Below are 7,500 nucleotides of genomic sequence, written 5' to 3' on the forward strand. Positions count from 1 at the left end.
CACAACAGTTCGGCAAGGTAATAATGATGAAAACGTGAAATAAATCACAAGGGAGGAGAGAGAGAGAGAGATAGAGAGAGAGAGAGCGAGAGAGAGAGAGAGAGAGAGAGAAAGTATGTGTGTATGCCTATGTGTGTTGTGCTTACGTACGTATGTCTTTGTGTTTGTGTATGCGTGTTTGCGTCTACGTGCTTGCATTTATATGTTTGTGTATATCTATATGTGCTTCCGCATTTGCATTCACCCACCCAAACAGAGAGAGGGAGACAGAAAAGACCTTTTGCGTCTCTGTTTCTCTCGCAAACACCACCGAAACAAGCGACCAATTTTCCCACGTACAAACATCGGAAAACTAACAAAAAAAACGTACACTCAAGCAATCAAACAAGCGAGATCAAGCTAACGAGGCAAACAAGCAATAATCAACCAACTATCAAGAATCAAGCAAGCGCAATCAAGGAATAATCAGCAACAATCTAGAAGCAATGAATCAGCAAGCAATAAGCAAGCAATAATCAAGAAGCAATGAAGCAGCAATCGAGAAACAATCAAGCAACAATCACGCGACAATCAAGCAATAATCAAGCAAAGTCAAACAACAACCAAAATCCAATCTAGCAACAAACAACAATCAAGCAATAATCAAGAATCAATCACGCAACAATCAAGAAACATCAAGCAACAATCAACAACAATCAATAAACAATCAAGCAACAATCAATAAACAATCAAGCAACAATCACTAAATAATCAAGCAACAATCAATAAACAATCAAGCAACAATCAACCCACAACCAACCCACAATCAACCCACAATCCACCACTGAGGCAAACAGTCGACTGCTGACACGCTGACACCAGGCCCCCAACAGCTCCCAGTGCAGCTGACGAAAGTGACTGACAGCTGACACATTCCAGCAGAGAATTAGATCTACATGCTGAGCGAAATGAACTGTTCAGCGATTGTTCACACGACAGCGGTCCCTCGCGTGGCCATTAGTGGAACCAATGTGAACAGCGAACGGAACATTGTTGTTGTTTTGATGGTGATGGTGATGGTGGTGGTGATAGTGATGGCGATGATTATAGTAATAGTGATGGTGATAGTAACAGGGATGGTGATAGTGATGGTGATAGGATGGTGTGGTGAGATTAAGGCGCTACGTTGATATGGTGTTCAAGCTGATAAAAGAAAAGTTAAATGTGGTGAATGTGGTGATGATGATGATGATGATGGTATGGTGAGATGATTATAATAAATGATGACGATGATGAAAGCAGCAATGACTATAATGATAGTAAAGATAATGATAATGATAGAAAAATGATAATAATAATAATAATAATAATAATAATAATAATAATAATAATAATAATAATAATAACAATAATAATAATAATAAAAACAACAACAATAATAATAATAACAATAACAAAAATAAAAACAACACACGAGAAATTGCAATATGAAAGGAAGTTTACACCACATAAACGAAAAAAAAAACAATAACAATAACAATAATAAACCACAGCCGGAAAACCATCCCATTGCAGATATCCGAAAAAACTACGCAAAAAGATAATGAAAATAGATAGATAAAGGATATTAACAAAAAATTGTCATCGGCGGAAACGTCAACATCCGGGACGTGTGTCATTTGAAAGCGGTTTGGTTGGGTCGCTGTGCCTGCTTTTATTGCTGTTGTTGTTGATATTATTATTGATATTATTATAATTGTTGTTGTTGTTGTTGTTGATATTATTATTGATATTATTTTTATTGTTGTTGTTGTTGATATTATTATTGATATTATTATTATTGTTGTTGTTGTTGTTGTTGTTGTTGTTGTTGTTGTTGTTGATATTATTATTATTGTTGTTGTTGTTGTTGTTGATATTATTATTATTATTATTATTATTATTATTATTATTATTATTATTATTATTATTATTATTATTATTATTATTATTATTATTATTATCATTATTATTATTATTATTATTATTATTATTATTATTATTAATATTATTATTATTATTATTATTTTATTATTATCATCATCATTATTATTATTATTGTTATTATTATTATTATTATTATTATTATTATACTATTATTATTATTATTATTATTATTATTATTATTATTATTGTTATTATTATTATTTATTATCATTATTATTATTATTATCATTATCATTATTATCATTATTATTATTATTGTGATTATTATTTTTTTATCATCATCATTAACATCATCATCATCATCATCATCATCATCATTATCATTATTATTATCATTATTATCAGTATCATTATTATTGTTATATTTTTGACAGTTCTGAAAGTGGTTTATTACGTAAATTCTGACTTGTTTGTTTGGTTTATATTTATTGGTCTATTTCGAGTAAGTGCGTGTGTGTGTGTGCGTGCGTGCGTATGTGCGTGCGTGTGTGCGTGCGTGTGTGTGTGTGTGTGTGTGTGTGTCTGTGTGTGTGTGTGTGTGTGTGTGTGTTGTGTGTGTTGTGTGTGTGTGTGTGTGTCTGTGTTGTGTGTGTGTGTGTGTGTGTTTGTGTGTGTGTGTGTGTGGTGTGTTGTGTTTGTGTGTGTGTGTGTGTGTGTGTGTGTGTGTGTGTGTGTGTGTGTTGTGTGTGTGTGTGTGTGTGTGTGTGTGTGTGTGTGTGTGTGTGTGTGTGTGTGTGTGTGTGTGCGTGTGTGTGTGTGTGTGTGTAACTTTTTGTGGGTAATTCATTAATATATAAGCTGATTTATATCGTATTTTTGTAAATAAATGTCGTAATCTACTCTGGGGTTATTTTGGAATGTTGATTTAGGTATTTTCATAATATTCATCAGTTGTTTATATATATATATATATATATATATATATATATATATATATATATATATATATATATATATATATATCATTGTGCATGAAAATAAGTCGTTTTGTTAGTGCAGTTTAAAATATTCCATTTTTTTGTAACCTTTTATCTCATTTATTCATCCATGACATGTTTAATAACTATATACATTTTTGACACAAATTACAGACAGGTCCATGCAAAACATCAAATAAATTCATAAAACTTGAAAATGGATATAAAAAAAAAATGAAATCCCCTCACCCCCCCAAAAAAAAAAAAAATAGTAATGATAAAATAATAATAGTAATAAAAAAAAAAAGAGCATCGCGCGATTTTATTTGCGAATAGAGGGCGTTGACTGGTCATTGACATTCCTCTCCTTTATATATTTTCTGATTTTTTCATTATCCTTCTAATCCCAAAACAATGAAGAAAAAGAAAATAAAAAAAGCAGAGAAGTCACGCTTGCGCATCTCCATCGTCGCTTGTTTGAACAGGATCGGACCTGCGTCAGCCTGTATGACCTTTGACCTGGCTTATCCTCCTCTCTTTGATCTTGGGCGAGAGGCTGACCTGCGTGTGACCTGTGACCTGTGATCTGGAGTTCTAACATAGAGATGAGGCCTACTTTTTCATTCGTTCTTGAGTGTTTTGAAATCTGAAGTAAAAATGATGGTTATGATATTGGTTATGGAGATGATAGTGAGTACGATGATAGTGATAATGATGATGATAGTGATAATGATGATGATAGTGATAATGATAATAGTGGTGATGATGATAGTGATAATGGTGATGGTAATGATAATGGTGATAGTGTTGATGAGAGTAATAATTTAAATAAATGATGATAATTACAATAGTGACATTAATGATAACAATCATCATCATCATCGTTGTCATCGTCGTCGTCATTATAGCAACAGTAACGACAGTAATTATAGTGATAAAAATAACAATAACATAATGGTAATAGTAAGTAGTAGTAGTAGTAGTAGTAGTAGTAGTAGTAGTAGTAGTAGTAGTAGTAATAATAATAATAATAATAATGATAATAATAATAATAATAATAATAATAATAATAATAATAATAATAATAATGATAGTAATAATAATAATAATAATAATAATGATAACAACAATAATAATCATAGTTAACAATATTGTTATTATTATTATCTTTATTATCATTATTATTATTATTATTATTATTATTATTATTATTATTATTATTATCATTATTAATATTACTACTATTATTATCATTATCATTATAACTATTATCATTATTATTGTCATTATTATTATCATCATCATCATCAACACCAGCAGCAGCAGCATTTTTATTGATATCATTATTATTATTATAATTTTCATCATCATCATCATCATTGTTATTATCAATATTATTACTATTACTGTTATTATTATTATTATTATTATTATTATTATTATTATTATTATTATTATTATTATTATTATTATTATTATTATTATCATTATTATTATTATCATTATTATTATTATTATTATTATTATTATTATCATCATCATTATTATTATTACAATCATTATTATCATTGTTATAACAATAATAATGATGGTTATTATTACTATTATTATTATTATTATTATTATTATTATTATTATTACTAGTATCATTATCATCATCATTATAATGATAATATAAATGATAATGATAATAATAATGACTATATGATACAATATGATATGATAATGACAATGGTACTACTAATAATAGTAATAACAATGACAATAATGATGATAATGATAATAATAATGATAATGATAATATTAATAATAATAATAATAATAATAATAATAATAATAATAATAATAATAATGATAATAATAACAAATATAACAATAAAACAATAGCAATAATAATGATAATACTAATGATAATGATGATAATGATAATAAAATGAAATAATAATTATTATCATCGCCACCACCATCACCATCCTCATCACTATCATCACCACCATCATCATCCTCATCACTACCATCACCACCACTATCATCACCATCGCCGTCACCATCATCACCATTACCCTCATCATCAACAAACAACAATAGGAACAATAACAATCATAAAAATAATTACACTACTAACAACAACAACTAACAAAAACAAAAACAACAACACCCATCACGGGACAAACAACACAACCACAACTCACATAAATACCCAACCACCGAATGCCTTGTAGACCTGAAACCCGCCTTTTAATCCGACAGCCGTGCACAGCGAAGAAGACCTGTGGTATAGGGAGCCAGGTGTTGAATCCGCTCAAGACACGTATGTATTCGGCTTACGTGTGTTTAGCGAGACGGTAATAAGGTGGGTGGGTGGGTGAGGGGGATATAGTATAGGTTAGCGTTGGGAGTATTTATCTGTGGTAGAGGGATGTTTATGTGTGTATGTATTATTTTTTTTGCCTTTGTGTGTGTGTGTGTGTGTGTGTGTGTGTGTGTGTGTGTGTGTGTGTGTGTGTGTGTGTGTGTGTGGTGTGTGTGTGTGTGTGTGTGTGGAGAGAGAGAGAATAATGTTAATGTATTTTGATGTAATTTTGAGTTGGTTGGGATATATGTATATATTTTTTTTCTTTCTTTCTTTTTTTTTGGGGGGGAGGGGGGGCTATCAGTGATTATCCTTTTTAGCTCATACGCTTTTGTGTGATTATTCATATCTGTGTATGTGTCTAATCTACATCCCTATATCGCGTCTATGTATATCTTTATGTAAATATATCTGTCTGCATCTGTATCTATAACTATATCTGTATCTATATACCTATACATGTCTGCTTATCAATGTATCGGTCTATCTTACTATCTATCTGTCTACATATCTATTTGTCTATCAGTATAATACATATACATTCATACATACATCTAAGGGGAGAGAGAGAGATGCTGCAAGCAGGCGAGATTCAATTAGTAAACGGTTATTCATTTCATCTTTATATACTATAAAATGAGATAAGCACAAAAAAGTATGTTTTGAATATTATGATAATAACATATGACTATTATAGGAAGTTAAAATACACTGCTTGACGTTACATTTAGATACTTGGAGTCATAGATAATTTAGGTGTTCTTTTTATGACAGAGACCATGTATGTATAGGTGTGCATGTGCTGACACGCGCGTCGCCGTAGGGAACACCAAGCCTTTGGATTAAGCTCAGCATTTAAGTATTAGTAGGAGGCTCAGACCCGTAGGAGGTGCTGAGGACATGCAGTGGGCGTGAGGTGGGGAGCCTGGGAGGGTGAGGGGAAGGAGGAGAGGGGGGGTGTAGGAGTGGGTAGGGAGAGAGGGGGAGAAAGGAGTGGTCAGGAGGAGTGAGTTAGGGACCCGACACCCGCTCGTGGGAATCCGATCCAACGAGCTCATCCGGATCATCCCATCACCCGAATCCAAACACCCCCTCTTCTACCCTCTCCTCCCTCCTCTCCCCCTCCTCCTCTCTCCTCTCCCCTCTTCTCCTCTCCCCCTCCTCCTCTCCCCCTCTCTCCTTATCCTCCCCCCTCCCACACGCCCCTCCCGTCGCTTTTTGTCTGTAGGTGACACTAAAGGAGGCCGGGGAAGAGGGAGTGTAGGTGGCGAGGGGGGGGGGGGGGGGTTAGGGTCATGAGTAGGTGGTGGTAGTAAAAAAAAATAAAAAATAAAATAAATAAATAAATAAAAAGCGGGATGGAAGTCTAACATTTGATATAAAATCTAACATTTGATATAAAATAAACCGGTGCTGAAATATTAAAAGGAAATATTGAGAGAAAGTAAAAAAAAAGCAACAGAAGACGACAATAAACGGAAGAACAAGATACCTCAGACGAACCGAGATAATAAGACAGCGGGCGGGGTTAAAACAAGAGTGGGCGGGAAACACAGAGACAGAACGGGCGGAGTGGGCGGGAAACACATAGACAGAACGGGCGGAGTGGGCGGGAAACACAGCCAAAACGGGCGGAGTGGGGCGGGAAACACAGAAACAGAGGGGCGGAAAAGAAAACCGATGGGACAGCCATAGGGTGACGAACAGAGGAAACGGCGAGAATGGAAAAATTGGCGTTCGGAGGGACCAGAGACAGACGCGCGGCGGAAGAGAGGGAAATCGCGACGCCACAAGTAGGGAATAATGATTTGTCGTTCGCAATGGGATCAGTCGCGCGGCGCAAGAAAAATGAGGTTTTTGTTTTTTTCTTCCTAGTTCGTTAAGGAGTCGGGATTACCTCGGTGCTTCACGGAGATTGGGAGCCATGTTTAGTATTTGATGCTCTGTTTTTTTTTGTCATCTTTTTCACTTGTTGTTATGATTATTTTTATGTTCAGCAGCAACATTATCATTATCATTTTCATTGTTATTATTAGTAGAATTACTACCACTGTAATTATTGTTATTATTATTATTATTATTATTATTATTATTATTATTATTATTATTATTACTATTGTTGTTGTTGTTGTTATCATTGTTGTTTTGTTGTTATCATTGTTGTTTTGTTGTTATTATTATTATTATTATTATCATTATTATTATTATTATCATTATTAGCATTTATTTATTATTATTGTTATGAATATTATTATTATTATTATT

This window comes from Penaeus monodon, chromosome 3, assembly GCF_015228065.2.
Source record: "Penaeus monodon isolate SGIC_2016 chromosome 3, NSTDA_Pmon_1, whole genome shotgun sequence".
In the NCBI taxonomy this organism is placed as follows: Eukaryota; Metazoa; Arthropoda; class Malacostraca; order Decapoda; family Penaeidae; genus Penaeus; species Penaeus monodon.